Here is a 19,625-nt window from a genome sequence, read left to right as displayed (position 1 = left end):
TTTTTGCTTGCTGCACTTGTCCGCCCTTGAAAAACATATAAAAGATATGAGGTAAATTAATAATAATATAAGCACCAGTTTCCTACACTGCTAGCTGTTCCAAGAGATAGCAAACATGCTGTTTTATGTGTAATATGTGCAGCACATGAGCATTCACTACTAAACCTATACATGTAAGCAAGGTTGCATTCATATTGTATGCAGTTCTGGCAAATTGACCGCCTGTGTTTATTTGTCCTTGTAAGGCATGATAAAAAGCTGTGTTTCCACACTAATGAACATAGAAAGATATTGTGTACCCATATTTGCATATGAACAAAACTCAGATGACCTAGGATCACATGTATTTGAATAATAAATGTAAAGTTACACTTACCTACTAAATGTCCATAGAGACTGTCATAGTGCTCCAGAATGCCAGTGACAAGAGCCCTATTTTCCTGGTCATTGAAGCGAGGATTACGTGGCTTCTCCACACGTTTTTTCCGAGCAGGTTTAGGGTCAGAGCTTGGCTGGTGCTGACTGGACTCTCCTTCTTCCAATGGAAGAGCCTCCAAAAGCTGGCCACCAGCAAGCACGCCACCACCAGACACCCCATCAGCAACTGCGCCACCAGCAGCACTCCCAGCACCAGCACTCCCATTCCTAGCACCAGCACTCACACTCCTAGCACCAGCACTCACACTCCTAGCACCAGCACTCACACTCCTAGCACCAGCACTCCCACTCCCAGCACCAGCACTCCCACTCCCAGCAACAGCACTCCCACTCCCAGCAACAGCACTCCCACTCCCAGCAACAGCACTCCCACTCCCAGCAACAGCACTCCCACTCCCAGCAACAGCACTCCCACTCCCAGCAACAGCACTCCCACTCCCAGCAACAGCACTCCCACTCCCAGCAACAGCACTCCCACTCCCAGCAACACCACTCGGTGCACCAGCAACATCACTCCCCTGAACAGTACGTTCACTCCGACGCGTACTCCCACGAGTAGCACTCCCACTCCCACCAGCATCACTCTTCCCACGCTTTGCGGGCATACTTCCAGCACTCACAAAAAACAGACAAGAAATGTACAGGCAATCACACGACCCACTTCCACATATAAAACAAGACAAAGATGTAAACAAAACAACAAAGGACAAAGCTCACCCAATACACAACAAGTCTCTCAGTCAATATGCAAATCTTCAATCGTCCAGCTCTGTGCGTCTCTCTCTCTCTCTCACTCCCAACAACACAGAGAATGATTAGCAGTACACGTTGCCTTTAAATATGGCGCGCAATCAAAAACATGCTTGTTTCGCCTGATTCAGCAAGATTTGTGATTGTGCAACCTAACAGCACCCCGCCACGCACGCCGATACACCTGTGTGTGATCGGCTCATCATCGTGAGAGTGGGCGGATTTGTTTTCTGGTTGATTTTGAATGTATTCGGCACTTACTGCATACGGAGAGGGAAAACCGCCAATAACATGACTAATCGATAAGCTTGCCGATTTCACATAATCGTCGCTTACTGCATGAGGCCCATAGTGCTTAACAGTTCATCATAAAGATTTTGCCAGCAAGCATAAAACCATACGATATTATCAGGCCGGTGCGACAAGTGAGTGCTAGAATGTTGCAAAATCTGTTTAACAAAATAGCTTTTCCCTGAATTTGACGGCCCGGCTAAAATACACGAGAAAGGATGTTGAAGTCTGATATCCATTACAGATTTATAATTAGTAACCAAAGGGTAGGGTTGTGAAGTCGTTGGTCAGCTGTCGTTTCGTGTACACACACTTTTGTGTTTTCTGTAGAGGACGAGTCTCAATCTGCCAGTAACGTTTATTTCGGACAATCCCAGCCTGTTGTACCACAATCTTTTTCTGATCTTCAGGATCAGAGTGTAAGGGGTAGTCCAGGACAATATCTTTTAAAGTGTCAAAGTTAATCAATTCAGCGTTTGCAGCGTTCAGTGTTATACCTTTAACTTTTAGACACGTTTTACCAGTGGAAAGCTTGTAACCGTAAGTCTTGGGGCCGGCGGAAACAAATTCTGTAATGTATGTACCAGTCGGTAGTTCACTAGTCAGCTCCCCTAAGTAGTCACCCAGAGGCGGATTCCAGTCACCTGTTTTGCTAACAAAAATAACAGAGTCAGTGTTATGGTAGAGACACCGCTCTTGTAGCTTGTCCAAAACATTGTACAGTTCAAGACGGGCATAGGCCGTCGTAAAACAGGCAATAAAAATATTGACATTACGACCTACAGTGTATCCCTCCTTTGTATACTTCCAGCTAACCATGGCCGTGTCATCATCTAGGAAGTCTAAAGATGACACATCGTATTGCGTTGAAAAGGCGTAACCAAAAAGTTCATCAGGGCTTGTTACAATACTTGTATTTTGTAAATTAGTCTTTTGACCGAATTTACCCCACAAAGAATTTAAAAACAGTTTAGAAATTTGTCTTTTTGCCGGGTTAATGTCTATTTTATCAGCGCGTAAACGTATACCCTCTTTTGAAAAATACTCGCTGATGTATTTTTGTTTTTTGGCCTCGTCTGTACACCAGCTGGGGTATCCAGATGCCTCCTGTTTGTCCCTGAGGTGCACCTTAATGTATTTAGCAAACAATTTGTCTGTATAACATTCAAAGTGCCAAATTTCAAAAATTTTACACAGCCGGTACCCTTTCTTCAACGCTGCCTGAATTTCAACGGTACACCACGTACCGGTCAATGAGCGCTCCTCATCCGTATGACAGCAAGGCGTCGTCTGGTTGGTGACGGCGCATGTGCTGCATAGTGGAAACATGAGCTTGCCATTCATTTTAACAGGAAGGATGGGGAAAAATAAGTCTCTAGGCGGATAGACTTTTACTTTAGCAATCCCAAAGTACTTGTCAAAAGAGAGAAAATTCTCATAGATGATCTCAGGGTGACCGGTGGGATACATTTTGGTTTTGTTGATAAAAGGATACAAGCTGGTAAAATCATAGTAATGTATACTCTCACCGGGCGCCGCTTTGTGGTACAGCTTAATAGCATTTGTGCGGCCGCCGTAAAGTGCATCACGGGGATTCATGGGTTGTGGAAAATCACTTTTAAGTAGAAACGCCTTTAGATCCGTATCGGTCTCTAACATGTGTTTCCACTCGTGCTCCCACAGCTCACGCACCGCATAGCCACATTTGGTTTTTAGAAAATGTGTTTTGATGGCTGTTTTATGGTACAATTGACCATATGTAAGAGATGTAACAGTGTTTGTATCTTTTTCATTGTAACACATGGCACAGCCATGGTAAAAACAGCCGTTGAATTCAAAGGCTGTTTGAACCCCATTAATCACCGCATAACCATCCAGAAAATAGTTACCCACCTTCTTTTCACCTCCCCTTAAAGCGTGTTGTATAACTATATTCTTCTTGTAAGACACATACAGTAGCCACTGTGTGGCGGGCGTAGAGAAGCGTTTTTTTGTGATGTTGTAATTGTCAGGGGGTACAATGGCGAAGTGTCCACCGCGTTCCTGATCGGGTGACAAATCAAACGCAAACAGCGTGTACCCCTCAACATACTCTTCACGATTAATGAGAAATCCAGCGTCTGCATTTTGTTTACCGGCAATTTGTACCAGTGCCATGTATTCTTTAATAGAATTAGCATTCTCAAAGTCTGGTTGAAACGGTTTTGTCGGTATTTGTTCGCCGTCTAAATACAGCGCTGCAAAATTCACATGGTTGTGCTTGAAACAAAGGGGGTTTTTATCGTAAGCACCAGAAAAAGCGTCATTATCAACGAATCCTATAATGACCAGTTTGGGTATCTGCCCCAAAAACAGGTTTTCTAGATTGCATACGCGGCTTCTGACCGCGATGCTATAAATTTTCATCCCCACACGGTCGATAGTGTATTTTGCGTTGCCGCTTAAAAGCCCCTGCGCATGACCTATGCGCACTGCCGGCGCAATTTGTACCCTTTTGACAAACAGCGATGCGTTTAGAATTTGAATCTTAAACGGCTCAGCCTCAGCAGACATTAAACAAAATGTATCTTTATTTCTAGTGAGTTTAATTTTTAAGTCCAGACCGTTCAGTATAAGCTTCTCTTGAAAAACTATATCGCTATGTAGATGTCCTAGTAATTCAACGGCTTTACCACGCTCTGTCATTTGGGAACGCTTTGTAAAACCCTGGTTATCACCCCCCACTGTGCGGGTTTGGTGTTGCCCTGCTGTATCCTTGTAAAATAAGCCGGTGGTAAACTGCGTGGATAATGCATCAGCGCTATAGTTCAGAATTGTTTCAATATACGCCCGATATGCGTACAGATTATAGGATTGCGATATGAGTCTGTCCCCCAAAGTTACATCTAACTGATTGAAAAGCGTTGCTATCGGATAATTGATTAGACTCACGCGTGCTCCATCAGCAATCGGTGTATTGTCCTGTTTGACGATCTTACACGTAATGTAAATCAAAGTATTATTGAGGTCGAAATAATGTTCCCCGCTGCCAGCGATATAAAACTCCAACGGAGCCGTTTCTGAAAGGGCGGCCAACGGTTGTATTTCCACATACAGACTTTTTTCTATGCTCGTCTGTGTAGGCTGTATTTCAAAGATATCCAGTTCAGATTTAGCGCATTCTATGGAGTTGGTGTGAATAAACGCCATGCTGAAATAACTTTTTTTTTTGTCTTGTCAAATGAATCAAAAGATGTCGTTTAAGTTCTGTCGCGAGGTTTTTTTCTTCTTTCTGACGTTGCGACTGCTCTTTTTGTTTTGATAACGGGCTGTACTGGGTGGGAATGCAACGCTGCGCTTGCGTTTGCCTTTAGCACTGCTTCTACTGATGTACACGAGACCTGACCCGTCTTGTGCTGCACCACCCATTTTATTCGTCACCGCGGTTGAAACACGCCCCACAACGTCTCTAGCGATATTTAGTGCTGCAATTTTTACATGAGGTTTTACAATATCAAAGCCGCGTCTGAATAACGGCACCGCCCGCCTAAACAGACTGCGGAAAACGCCTGCTAATCCACGACCGTACATATAAGGGCTCCCATGAAAACCTTGTAAGCCATTTCCCGCTTGTGCTCTATAGTACATACTGTAAACCTGTGGTTCTCCATAATTTTTAACAGCCACCATGTTGCCGGCCCCTCAATACAGAGAGCCTTTGCGCGGCCGAAAGTGTAGTTTTACAATGGACTTCCCGTACTTGAATGAGACGTTCTTATTTTGGTCGTTCTTTATCTCGATTGTAATGCAATCGATGTGATATTTACTGACGGGTATGTAATCAGGCTTTATGTAGCGCTGCGTAATGATATCATTATTATTGCCGGTGATTTCAACGGTACGCAGTAGGGGGACTAAACTGTGACCTACGCGTTGATGCATAATGATATCGGTATAAACAAATATTGTATAAAAGCCGTTTTTTATATCTGCACATATTTTAGCACTTTTTTCAATTTTATCGATATTATTAGAATCCATGCCTAGAATGGTCAATGTACGCTCTGAGGCTGTAAAGCGTTGTGGGCCCACAACAGATACTGTTCTTTCAAAGTCGTCATATTTCAATTTCACTTTACTGATGGCCAGCGCCTCGTTAATAGACCTAACCAATTCATTAATATCACTATAATACCCCGCTTTTACCATGAAGTTTGATTTAATGGCGTTTAGCGGTGATACATGTATTGTGCTGTCTGGCGCAGCGTTCCATATCTGCGGACTTAGTTGTGTTACAGATACGTTACCGTCCACGTTTTCAAATGTATTCCAAGTATGCGGATACTGTATTTCTGTTAAAGCAACCTCCCATTCACCTTTTAAAATAATGGGCTTGGCTAGTTTTGTCGTATAATTAGAAATGTCATTTTGGGGGAACGTTTCGTATGACGCATTACTAGGCAACGTTACATAAAAGGCAATATCCTCCATGGTGACGTATTTTTACAAACGAGTTAGTTGTGCTTTTTCAATCCAGCTGTTGAATTTTGTAGGGTATCCCCACCATTTAACGTAGTAGACGATTTTACGCCTTACGCTTTTTTGTTTTAATATCTTCTCAATTCTGTAAACACGATTTAAATTCTTTGGTATTTTTTGTATCTCTTCAGCGTAGAATGAGCCTTCTATGGCCTCACCAGCGCTATCTGTAAGCTTATACAGAGGTTTTACGCCTTTCGTGCGTACATCAGCAATAATAAATATTTCATCTGTAAAGCACTGTTCATAACCCTTTGTAAAAACTCCTTTATATTTTGATATCCGAACGTGGTCTCCAATTTTGAAAAGTGGCTTAAGTTTCTTAGAACACACATGGGACCTATAAATAGTATTCCAAACGGTGAGAGAATTTGCTTGTGTTACATCCTTTGGCGCACACTTAATGGTGCGATGTGTCGTGTGGTTATAGCTGTATATTAAGTCTGATAACACATCGCTGTACCTGTACGTATTATGAGCTGTGAAAAAACGCCACATTTTCGTTTTTAATGTCCTATTAAAGCGCTCAACAATGGCTGCCTTAACGGCGTTGCCGGAGATGAAGCTTATAACGCCATATTTTTTGAGCAGTAAATTAACATTCTTATTCAAGAATTCTTTACCCCCGTCAGTTTGTAACTTTTGAGGCACCCGTCCCTCTAAAAAAATCTCCTGTAACGCATTAGTGATGCTTAACCCGGTTTTATTTTGCAACAATTTCGCCCAGGCGTATTTTGACAAAATATCGATAACCGTCAGAATATACCGGTTGCCGTCGTTACACTTGGCAAAATCAATCATTGATACGAGATCTGCCTGCCACTGAGAATCCACATCGGAAACTAAAATCATATTCCTTTTGAAAAAATTTCGCGCCGGTTTGTATAACGAATAGACATCTTGCTCTGAAAGATAATTTTTGACCGTTGCATTTGAAATACCGTATTTTTGTGCTGCATTATTTAAACTCTGTATGCCGCCAAAGGAACCCGGCGTTTTCGGCGTGTGATATATTTTTCGCAATTGCGCATCCGTTTTTTTTGAGTTTGTATGGCTGTGCATTCTTTAATAGTGTTTCATAAAGCAATATAATGCTTCTATGGTGCTTTCAGCCTCTGTTTAAAGCTGTGCTGATATCCTGTTGAAACTCACATAAGGCAGCACACAGGATAGCCTTTTAACACCTCCTGTACTATCTCCCGCATTTCAAAGCTCTTCCAAGTCTTTTGAAATGCCTTATTTACCTCTGTCAATGAGGATGTTCCCACGACACCTCTGCTCTCAATTAACAACAATTGTGCTTGTCTAGCTTGTCATTGTGTCCCGACACCCATCTGCTAATGAGGATATTGCTTCAATTGCTATGAAATGCATTTTAAAGCATTTCAAAGACTTTTGAAATGCCTTACTTACTTTTTTACTTGTAAATACGAATTGTAATTATTTCCTGCTTGAAACTGTTGTAGCTTTTAAAAATAAAATAAACAATTTTGATTATACACTTGTACTTTTTTATTTTTATGTATCCCCTGTTGCGGCTAATCCCTGTACCGTCTCTATACATATAAAAAATAAATTAAAAAATGTATCGTACTAAACTAACGACTCTAGATGAATTTAGTCTATTAAGGCCTTAACTGCCGTTTAATACCTTATTTACTTTTTTACTTGTAAATATGACATGTAATTATTTCCTGCTTCAAAACTGTTGTATCTTTTAAAAATAAAATAAGCAATTTTTGACTCATACAATTGTGCTTTTTATTTTTATGTATCCCCTGTTACATCTAACACAAACTCTATACAAATAAAAAAAATATATAAAAAGATTATGTCTGGGGTGGGATTCGAACCCACGCGGACATACGTCCATTGGATTTTAAGTCCAACGCCTTAAACCACTCGGCCACCCTGACACTTGAGGGTTTAGCCTCTTAAAGCCGTATTCTGTCTAAATTAAAAAAAAATGCTACGCCCTCTTTTCAACGTCTTTTGAACTTTTCTGACATGCGCACTGCGTTATTTCAGAATAAACATGTCCAGACATGCCCCAGTATGAAAAAAAACATGTTCGGGCATTCCCCAAATGCCTATAAACATGCCCGGACATGCCCCGCGTATGTATACGCCCCCTCCAATCTACGTCAACAGTACGCACCAATCACAAAAAAGAATAAAAAATACACATCATAATAAAAAATGGAGTCAGGGGGATGTCAACCGCGGTTTTTTTGGCTTAGGGGGCGTCAACTGCGTTTTTTTTGGCGTAGGGGGCGTCAACCGCGTTTTTTTGGCGCAAGGGGCGGCAACCTAAAAAAAATTGCGCAGGGGGCGGGGACGGATACGGAAGGGGAGGGACCGGATACGGAAGGGGCGGGACATAGGGCGGGTTTAAGGCCAAAAGGGGGCGGGGCTTAGGGGAAAAAGGGGCGTGGTACCTGTCAAAAAAAGTTTGACATAATGTATGCCTCCCTACTACTAGAGTTCAAGCCAGGGAGATTCAAAGGGAAGCAGAGACAGGAACCAGCGCTGAAACAAACAGGAGAGCCAAGCATAGAGACTGCACACACAGGGGTCACAAGAAGCTATGCAAAGCAATGCGCTAGAGGACAGACAGGGATTATAAAGGAGGGAGCACCAATGGGAGAGAAAGGAGGAGCAGAGGCTTGAGTGAGAGGTAGCACGGATAGGTCAGAAAGAGCAGGGGAGGAGATAGGTGAATCACACAGGGATATGGCTTGTACGCCATGGGGGGTGGAGCCAGAGCTCTGGGAAGGCATATATCTGGAGCGTGTGCACGCGTCCTCTGTAAGGGTCTGATGCGCGTGCACCGTGTGCGCCAGGGAACGTGAAGAGCATTGCGGCGCGGGGGCGCTCGCCAAGGAAGGCGAGGACTGGAGAGGCGGAGGAAGAAGGTAATGTGGAAGGTGGGGGAATAGGAAGAGGCCGCGAGCCGTGAGCGCCGCGGGGGGGGGATCGGGTGTTTGAGGATGCGTGCGCACCTTGCGGGAAATGCGCGTGATATCTAAACGCGCGTCCGGGTGCGCCACAGAGGAACGGGTGCGGGAAGAAGAAGTGACAGATTGATGCGGTAGAGAGGGGTGAAGGTTAGAGGCAGTGGGAGCAGAGGTGACGGGGACACATTGGGAAGCGTGAGTCCCCTGATCCGTCACAGTATCCCCCCCTTGAGGATCGACCTCCAGACGATCGTGCCATGGCTTCTGGGGGGAACTTCCGACGAAATTGCCTGAGGAGTGTTGGTGCGTGAATATGGTGAGACGGAATCCAGGAATGTTCCTCCGGTCCATAACCCTTCCAGTGAACAAGGAACTGTAATTTGCCTCTGGACCAACGGGAATCGATTATGGAGTGAACCTCATACTCTTGTTGCCGTGAATGGTCACAGGTTTGGGTTTTTGGGAACGATCCGGGAAGTGAGCACTTTGGATAACCGGTTTGAGTAATGACACATGGAACACTGAAGGAATCCTCATGGTGGGAGGAAGTGCCAAACGGTATGCGACCGGATTGATCCTCCCTAGGATCGTAAAAGGACCCAAGAATCTCGGGGCCAATATCTGAGACGGGGTCTTGAGCCTTATATTTTTTGAGGACAACCACACTCTGTCTCCGGGTTTAAACGAAGGGCCCGGTTGACGTCGTCGATCTGCCTTTGTTTTTTGTCTTTGAACCGCAGTTTGTAGGGTCTTTAGAATCTTTCTCCAAGAATTTTAAAGAGTGGAGACATGAGAATCCGCTGCGGGAACACCAGAAGGGAGGGAGGAGAGGGTAAGACTGTTAGGGTGGAATCCAAAATTAATGAAGAAAGGCGGCTCTTGTGTAGATTAATTTTTAAGAGAGTTCATTGCAAACTCGGCCCAAGGTAATAGATCCACCCAGTTGTCTTGGGATTCGGAGACGAAACATCAGAGATACTGCTCTAATGTCTGATCCATTCTTTCCGTTTGACCGTTGGTCTGAGGGTGATATCCTAAAGAAAATAGATGAGAAATCCCAAGTCTCTGGGAAAACGCACACCAAAACTTAGAGATGAATTGAGAACCTCTGACAGAAACAATTGAAATAGGAACACCGTGTAATCTGAAAATTTCCTTAGAAAAAATATCGGCCAAAGTAGCCAAAATAGGAAGACCCTTGAGGGGTATAAAGTGTGAATGCTACAACAAGAATGGTATTCATTCCTTTAGAATTGGGAAGCTCGACAATAAAGTCCATAGAGATATGTTTCCAAGGTTGCTCTGGAATGGGAAGAGGCATGAGGAGACCAGAAGGTTTGTGATGGGCGGACTTTCTCTGGGCACAGACTTTGCACTGGTGAAATCGAAAATGTCCTTGTTAGTCTTAGGCCACCAAAAGGTCCGTTTAATAAGATCTGCTGTCCTCTTGAAGCCTGGATGATCGGCCGATCTTGAAGAATGTCCCCAAAGTAGAATCTTGTGGCGAAAACGTGGAGCTGTGAACAAGCGTCCCTCTGGCACCCTAAATCTCCTGGGAATGTGAACCTGGGCTTTGTTAATTTCATCCAAAACAAAAAATTATTGGCAGAAATTATGCACTTGTCAGGGAGAATAGATTCAGAGGATTCGTTAGAGTCGTTCTCCGTAGCGAACTGGCGGGAGAGAGCGTCTGCTTTGATATTTTTGGTACCTGGAATATAAGAAATGGTATAGTTGAAACGAGAGAAGAATAGTGACCAACGAGCCTGACGAGATCCTAATCGTCGAGCCCCCTAAATATACAGTAAGTTTTTGTGATCGGTGAGGATGGCAAAAGGCTCCAAGGTGCCTTCGAGAAGATGCCTCCATTCCTGAAGAGCCAATTTAATGGCCAGTAGCTCACGATTCCCAACATCATAATTTCTCTCAGCTGACGAGAACTTCCGAGAAAAGAAACCACAAGGATGGAGCTTCTCCTGAGGAGAGGATCTCTGAGAGAGTATTGCACCGGCTCCCACATCGGAGGTGTCAACTTCTAACGTGAAGGGAAGCAAAGTATCTGGATGCCGTAGGATGGGTGCAGACACAAAGGCTTTCTTGAGAAATTCGAAGGCCTCAATGGCTTCGGGAGGCCAAGTCGTAGGATCAGCACCCTTCTTAGTTAAGGCGGTGATAGGTAAAGCAATGGTACAGAAATTATGGATGAACTTCCGGTAATAATTGGCAAAGCCAAGGAAGCGCTGCACGGCTTTGACAGAATTCAGCAACGGCCAGTCGAGTACAGACTTCAATTTCTCTGGATCCATAGAAAAACCTTGATTAGAGATAATATAGCCTAGGAAGGCTGTGGACATCTGGTGGAACAAACATTTCTCCATTTTAGCGTAGAGGCGATTAGCACGAAGCCTAGAGAGTACCAGTTTGGTATGGCGATTGTGCTACTCTAAATCCTTAGAGAAAATGAGGATGTTATCCAAATATACGATAACAAACGTTCTCAACACGTCCCGGAAGATATCGTTCATGAACTCTTGGAAAACAGCAGGGGCATTGCATAGCCCGCAGGGCATCACTAAATACTCATAATGTCCAGATTGCGTATTAAACGCGGTTTTCCATTCATCCCTATCTCTTATACGAATAAGGTTATAAGCCCCTCTTAAATCGAGTTTGGAGAATAGAGAAGCTCCTTGTAGACGGTCGAACAGTTCAGAAATTAAGGGAAGAGGATATAATTTTTTTATCCGTAATTTTGTTAAATCCGCGAAAGTCGATACAGGGTCTTAGGGATCCATCCTTCTTTTTCACGAAGAAGAAGCCTGCCCCAGCGGGTGAGGTAGAGTTGCGGATTAACCCTTTCTCCAAATGTTCTTGGATGTAAGTCATCATAGCTTCTGTCTCACGCACGGATAAGGGGTACGACTTCGATTTCGGGAGAATGGTTCCTGGAATTAAATCAATAGGACAATCGTAGGGACTATGGGGAGGCAGTACCTCAGCTTGTACTTTGTTGAAGACATCTAGAAACTCGTGATACACCGTCGGCAGAACGGACAAGTTAGAAGGAGTGGTATCCAGACCAGCGAGTACGGCCGCAGGAGGAGGGGAAGTCACTTCCTCAGAGGAGGTAGGCCATTGGATAGGTAAGAAATCGGTCCAATCTATGCACGGATTGTGGAGCTATAGCCAAGGCAATCCTAGTATAACCTGGACGGTAGGAGAATGGAAAATATCAAAAACTATTACCTCCTTATGGCCATCCGCAGTGGTCACGGTAAGTGGGATGGTCTCCCAGATGATGAAGGCTGGCTGAAGCGGACGTCCATCGATAGCTTCAAGACCAATGGGAGCTCTTCTCTTGACCAGAGGAATTTGATTCTCACAGGTGAAGGTGTGATCCAGAAAGTTACCGCCAGACCTGGAGTCAATGAAAGCTTTTACTTCTAATAGAAGATCAGGACCCGCCAGCGTTACAGGGAGCATGAGTTTCTTGGGTAATTTCATAGGGAGAGAGGGGCAAGAAGAGATAGTACCCAGAAAAGGCCCTCTACCTTTACTGGGTGTTCCCGTTTCCCGGCTTCAGCAGACAGTTCCGGAGCCGATGTTCAGGGGAACCACAATAGTAACAGAGACCCTTCTCACATTGTCGTGCTCTCTCCGCAGCCCGTGGTTGTTGGCTGCTGATCTGCATTGGTTCAGGAGCATCTAACGCCAGGAAGGGAGAAGGAGACAGACGGGAGTGGAAGAGAATGGAAGCAGTGTCGCTCGTGTCATCGTTCCTGGGTACGTTGATCCATACGAATGTGGAGTGCAATGAGTTGTTCCAGGGAAGACGGCCGGGCGTGAGCTGCGAGATCATCCTTTAGAGTGTCAGACAGACCGTGCCAGTATGCTGCTGCAAGAGCCTCGTTGTTCCATTGAGTCTCTGCGGCGATGGTGCAGAACTCTACCGCGTATTTAGCATCTGATCTTCGAGCCTGCGTGATATGGAACAAAGAAAAAGCAGCCATCTCCCTACACTGGCGACACACTTTATTCGAGCTCGGCTAGTCCCACGAATTCGGGTATACCCGGGTGTATTGAGGTTTGTGACTGTTTTCTGCCCGAGTGCATTGAGGTATTTTCCAGGCAGGGATTGAAGCATTTTATTCCCGCTGGCTGCAATACTGCACAGTATATATATATATATACTGCATTACAATTCATGAATTTATGCCATCTGGTAGACACGCGAAGCATTGCAGCCTATTAAATCCTAATCATTATCATTTAACAGATCAGCCGCCCATCAGCCAGGCATGAACCCAGGCTGGGAAGGCAAACGTAACGGGGCTTGTCAGAGGTGAGGAGCGGCGCATTCCAGGTATCTGCCAGGTACATACTGGGTATTTGCTCGAATAAAGTGTGCCGGTGCAGTACGTGCGGGAGTATCAAACACCTGTTGAAACTCATGCCTAAACTTGGGGTAGTCTTGGGTCAACTCAGGTTTACGTTCCCAGAGGGGAGAAGCCCAAGCGAGGGCATCGCCAGTGAGTAAGGCGTAAATGTTGGCCACCTTGGTACGGCCGGTAGGGAAGAGAGGGGGAGAGATTTCAAATTGAACCTCGCATTGGTTTAAGAATCCTTGGCATGCGAAAGGGTCCCCATCATACCGGTTTGGAGGTGGTATACGTGGTCCTGGGTTACTGAAGGCCACTGAGACAGGAGGTGACGGTGCAGCTGGGGTTTCCTGGAGAGACAGATTGGCAAGTTGTTGTGAGACAGTGGTCAGTTGGTTAATGACAAATTGTAAATGTTCCAGGGAAACACCTTGGCCCACCTCAGGGGGGTCTGCCTGCATTTATTTGGCTCTGCATAATGTAACACCTATTTGCCCGCAGACCTGGCCAGTCCCCAGTACTGAGGTGGGTAAGGTTATAACACGCACCCACAGCAGTGAGGGCGTGCCCGGAGTGTGGTAATGCGTTGCCGGGCCTGTTGAGAAAGGGTTAACGTATACTTGCAACGTCCATGATGCCAGAGTTCGGGTAGTTATGTCCATGTGCCAGAGTTCTGAGATATTAGAGAGCAGCGTGGTGATGTTCGTAAACCAGTGTTCAAGGATTGGAGAAGGCAGCGAAGTAGAATCCGTAAGCAAGGTTCAAGGGCAGGAGAAAGTAGAGTAGTCCAATTCAAAGCAGAGTTCAAGCCAGGGAGATCCAAAGGGAAGCAGGGACAGGAACCAGTGCTGAAACAAACAGGAGAGCCAAGCATAGAGACTGCACACACAGGAGTCACAAGAAGCTATGCAGAGCAATGAGCTAGAGGAAAGACAGGGATTATAAAGGAGGGAGCACCAATGGGAGTGAAAGGAGGAGCAGAGGCTTGAGTGAGAGGTAGCAGGGATAGGTCAGAAAGAGCAGGGGAGAAAACAGGTGAATCACACAGGAATATGGCATGTACACCATGGGGGGCGCAGCCAGAATTCTGGGAAGGAATATATCTGGAGCGTGTGCGCGCGCCCTCTGTAAGGATCTGATGCGCGTGCACTGTGTGTGCCAGGGAACATGAAGAGCGTTGTGCCGCGGGGGCGCTCGCCAAGGAAGGCGAGAGGACTGGAGAAGTGGAGGAAGAAGGTAATGTGTAAGGTGGGGGAATAGAGAGAGGCCGCAAGCCGTTAGTGCCGCGGAGGGGATCGGGTGTTTGAGGATGCGTGCGCACCTTGCGGGGAACGCGCGTGACACCTAAACACGCATCCGGGTGCGCCGCAGAGGAACGGGTGTGGGAAGAAGAAGGGACAGATTGATGCGGTAGAGAGGGGAGAAGGTTAGATCCAGTGGGAGCAGGGGTGACGGGGACACATTGGGAAGCGCGAGTCCCCTGATCCATCACAGATGGGCATAGGATTGACCAATCTGTAAAAAAACACAATTGATACACCCATGACATTTATAAACACCAGGCTTCTTTTGTAGCCTTGTAGTTGTAGGTGCATATTTCGTCGATGGATCAGCTTGCACCAGAAAGTCCCTCAGGTTTCTACCACGGCAATAGCACATCCTAGGTGGTGCCTGGCAGATACTTCCTATTTTAGGATCATTGCTCAAGATGTTCCAATTCTTTTTGATGCTGCGTTTGATGACATTCGATGCGGTTGTGAAGGTGCTGCTGATGTTAATGTGACTGGCCTCCTTTTCGGCTATATGTGGTGAGAGGAGAGATATTCTATCCACGGCCCGGGCTTTAGTCAGGGCCATATCTATTTCTGATCTTAGGTATCCCCTGTCAAGAAACCTGTTAGCCATTTTACATAAAGCACCCTCTACTAGCTTCGGGTCACTAGTGAAGCGCTTAACCCTCAGCATCTGGGAATAGGGAAGACCGCGTTTGAGAGACTCAGGGTGATGGCTCGTGGCACAGAGCAGAGTGTTTTTATCTGTTGGTTTGCGAAAAATCTCTGTTGCAGGTAATCCACTGTTTTTATACACCACTATATCCAGAAATGGAATCCTGTCCATGCTGTAATTCGCCGTAAAGCGTATTGTAGACGGAATCGTATTGAGGTACGAGATGAATTGTAGTAGTTCGTCCTCATTGCCTCCCCATATCAAGAAGATATCGTCAATATAGCGGGTGTAATGGACAATCTTATCAGAAAAAGGTGTGTCATTTAACAGATGCAGTTGTTCGTAACTGTCCATGAAGAGATTAGCATAGGCAGGTGCCATATTGGAACCCATGGCTGTTCCTGTAAGTTGGAGGTAAAAGTCACGTTCAAACCTAAAAAAGTTTTTGTGAAGAATAACCTCAATCAAAAGTATGATGAATTCAGTGGGTGGGCTGTCATGCTCAGTATGATTATAGAGATGTTCTCGGATTGCCTCCAGTCCCTCACCATGTGGAATATTGGTGTAAAGACTGGAGACATCCAACGTCACCAATAACATATTGGTGATGTCAAATGTAATGGTGCCCAGTTTGTTAATGAAGGCCATCGTATCCTTGACAAATTATGTCATTTTCATGACCATAGGTTGTAATAAAAAGTCCACAAATTGGGAGAGTGGATGGCAAAGAGAACCCCTTGCTGCAATAATTGGTCTGCCTGGCGGATTTGTTAGATTTATGTACTTTGGGTAGCACATAAATCACTGGGACCAGGGGGTAGTCCTGGGACAGAAAGGTGCCAGTTTCCTCAGAAATCCACATGTTGTTCACACCAAGTCTAATGATGGAATCTATTTCTTTCTTGTAGACCGGTGTGGGATCCTTTTGTAGTTTTTTGTAATAGTTGGTATCCATAAGTTGCCTCTCGATTTCAGCCCTGTAATCAACATAGTCCATGAAGACAATGCCACCGCCCTTGTTGGCTGGTTTGATGATGATATCATCATTGGACTTCAAAGACTTGATACAGTAGCTTCTTTCTCTGTTACTGTGAGGTTTGAGAAACTTTTCTTGTGAGTCTTGATTTGTTTCCTTGTCTCGTTTCCCAAAAGTCCCATAAAGGTAGCGATACTGTGGTTGGCTACCGTTGGATCAAAGGTACTCTTGGCTTTGAATTTATTACCAGCATAGGCTATTTGATCAGTACTCAATTGAAAAAAGACTTTGAGGCGCAGCTGTCGATCCAGTTTGTACATATCGACTTCCCATAGGAAAGGGTCTTGGGTGGTGGTGCGGACAAATGATAATCCCTTCTGCAGTACCTTGGTCTCTGCAGTGGAAAGTGGATGGCTTGATAAATTGAAAATCACTTCCTGATGAGGCCACTCTACAAATGAATGGGTGCAGGGTGGCTTAACCCATTAATTACTTTTGCGCTTAATAACCGTTATAGTTAAGGGGTTAAGTGACACCAGAATATATTTGGTATTTATTTTTGTGTCAACGGACTTTGCTGGCGTAGGGGCTTCATATTGCTGACGTAAGTACAACTGTCTTTATTTTATAATGCTAGTTAGTGTTTAATAATGGTCAAATAATCTATTATCCATATCTGGATAATAGTTATTTTGCCCATTACTTTACTTTATGTGTGTTTGGTGCTGGGGGGGGGGGGGTTCTTTTATTTAAATGTAGGACCATGTTTATTGTTTTTACAAACAGGGTTGGTTCCTTAGGTCTGCGGGGACCTCTGGAGACCACATGAGGTCTCCTCGGATGCTCACGGGTACCAGGCTGCGGACTCCTGGGGGACACCGGCGGGGAAGAACCAGGGCCCCCCACAACTGCTGTGGGGGCCCTGCGGACCCGCAGACCCCAGACCCCTGTGTAAACCACCTGAGGACCCTCAGACACCTGTGGGGCTGACCCAGGGACCCCTAGACACCCGTGGGCCCACCCATGGAGACCCCATTTGGGACCCACGGTGCCTGTCGGGGACCATCCGTAGGCCTCCAGACCCTGTGTGAAACCCTTTGCTGGACCACTGTGGGGCCTATGGACACCCGTCGGGACCACCGGGGACTTCCGTAGGTCTAGGGTATTAACCCTGTATGTGAAATAATAAATCATGATTTATGGGTGGGCGCAGGGGGTGGGTGGGTTATGTATTGTTTATTAATTATTGTTATTTTTATAGTGTGTTAGGTCTGATCTACCTGGTCGGACCTAGGGCAGGTAACTTTACTCACACTCGACCCGGGGAGCTTTCCACGGCACCTGGTATATTCTTAGTCTCAGATATGACAGTTATGAGCCCGGAGTGTGGAAAGCAGTAACACAAGGGATGCTGAGTTCTAACAACTGATTTAATAGGTGGATAGAGCAATCTTTTATACAAAAGGCAAGAAGGAAAAATCGTGTGTCAATTTTATACATCTGTTACAAACTGAGTTCCCACATATAGATCACACATCTAAAATTTCATATACCATCTGGAATGCTTTCCCTAAATTGGTGGGAACAGGGATAAAGGTCAATAGCTTCTAATGGGGTTAGAAATAAGACTCAGGGTCTTATTTCTTATGATCTTATTTCTTATGTAATAGATATCCTGGGACAGCTGTTCAAAAGCTAAAATACTTTTACCATCTGGTCTTCTGAGAAAACAAAGCTTGACACATACTGTTTTAACCTTTTCAGTCCCTGAAAGGAACAGAGCTGACAGATACCATTTTTAACCTTACATTGTGAGTCTGTGTGTTGTTTTGAATGTGGGTATTGGGGGTGGGGGGTATTGTCCCTAAGGGAAGGAGGGTAGGCCTCCTGGTGGATAGGGGTGAGGGTGGTTAGGCCTCACAGGGCTGGTTAGTGAGGGGAGGGTGGTTAGGCCTCCCCATTGGTGGGTGAGGGTAGTTTAACCCCTTAATGACGGTCGCGGTTAATAACCGCTACGGTGATTAAGGGATTAGGGGACATTACATTGGCTTTTTTTATGCTTGTCTTTGTGTTTCAGCACCCGAGGGCATGGACGGTGATGAAGATGAGGATGGCCTTCATCGTGGCTGGCGGCCAAGGGTGAGTGCAAGATATATTTATTTTATTTATTGTGATTTATGTATTTTAAATGGGCAAATATGTGGATAATAGTGGGCTATTATGTGGATAATAGTTATTTTGGCCATTACTATTACTGTATGTGTTAGAGGGCGGTGGGGGGAGGGGGGGTGTATTTATTTAAAAGTATTTATGTGTTTTTTAATTATTTTTTGGGGGCACAGAATTGGTACTGAAGGCCAGTGGGAACCCCAGGACACCTGCGGGAACACCTGAGGGCCACCGCCGGCCTATAGTACCAGTCCTGTGCCGACAAAAAATACCTAGATGTAATGTATATAAGGGGTATAGGGGTTGTTGGGGGCACGGAGGGTGTGTGTTGTGTATTGCAATGTTTATTGGGGCAATTGTCCCCAATAAACATGCTACTGTGACTTAACCCCTTCATTGCCTTAACGGATAGCCGCTAAGGTAATGAAGCAGCATGAATGTATTTGTATTAATAGTGTACATGTGCAGGGGGTCTCCGGAGATGAACCGTGGTGGTTTCATGTCCGGGGACCCCCTGCTTCCTGAGATACAGGCCCGGTTAAGGGGTGCCGGTAACTCCTATGAATGGAAATGTCACATGATCGGGCTATCTCCATGCATAGGATTTACCGGCACCTCATAACGGGGCCTGTATCTCGGGAAGCAGGGGGTCCCCGGACATAAAACCAACGCGGTTCATCTCCGGAGACCCTTGCACATCTACAATATTAATACAATTGTAATGTAAACATTTTTTAAATGCCGGCGAGATTTGTGCAAAGAGAGGCGGATCTCGCTCTCTGCTGACAGATCTCACCAGCGAAGCCATTCTCGCCAGAGCTCGCCATCTCTCCGCCGGATTCCTCTCACAGATATGCGCACCTTCCTGCATACTGCGAGGGGAATCCGCCAAAAACATGGCGAGTTCAAACGTCTGGCAAATAGCCATTATCGCCGTTTCCTGCATAGGCCCCAATGTGTTTTATGTGTAATGTGCCTGGCCACACAAAAAATGTCCTTTCAGGAATGGCTATCGTGGTTTGGTTCCACAAAAGGAACCGCACCAGAGATGTTTATGGTGTGGAAAGCTGAATCATATCAAAGACTGTCTCTTCAGGCTGGATGATGACGATTAGGATGATAATGATGACTCCTGCTACGGACCCCCGCGAAAAGGACAGTTTCTTCTTTCAGCAGAAGCTCCAGACAAATTTACCCCGT

At 45.4% G+C, this 19,625-nt stretch overlaps 1 protein-coding gene and 1 non-coding gene across 7 annotated transcripts in view; both read right to left on the bottom strand.

Moving 5' to 3' along the window:
* Positions 1-19,625, bottom strand: part of LOC142466796 (uncharacterized) — a 361,893-nt gene that overhangs the window by 263,278 nt on the left and 78,990 nt on the right. The window lies entirely within an intron of this gene.
* On the bottom strand, positions 7,830-7,913 carry TRNAL-UAA (transfer RNA leucine (anticodon UAA)). Its single transcript has one exon. It is a non-coding gene; the product is annotated as a tRNA-Leu (tRNA).

Source organism: Ascaphus truei, chromosome 15 (genome assembly GCF_040206685.1).
Source record: "Ascaphus truei isolate aAscTru1 chromosome 15, aAscTru1.hap1, whole genome shotgun sequence".
Taxonomy (NCBI): Eukaryota; Metazoa; Chordata; class Amphibia; order Anura; family Ascaphidae; genus Ascaphus; species Ascaphus truei.
Note: the sequence above shows the minus strand (reverse complement) of the source record. Positions and strands in the feature narration are given on the sequence as shown.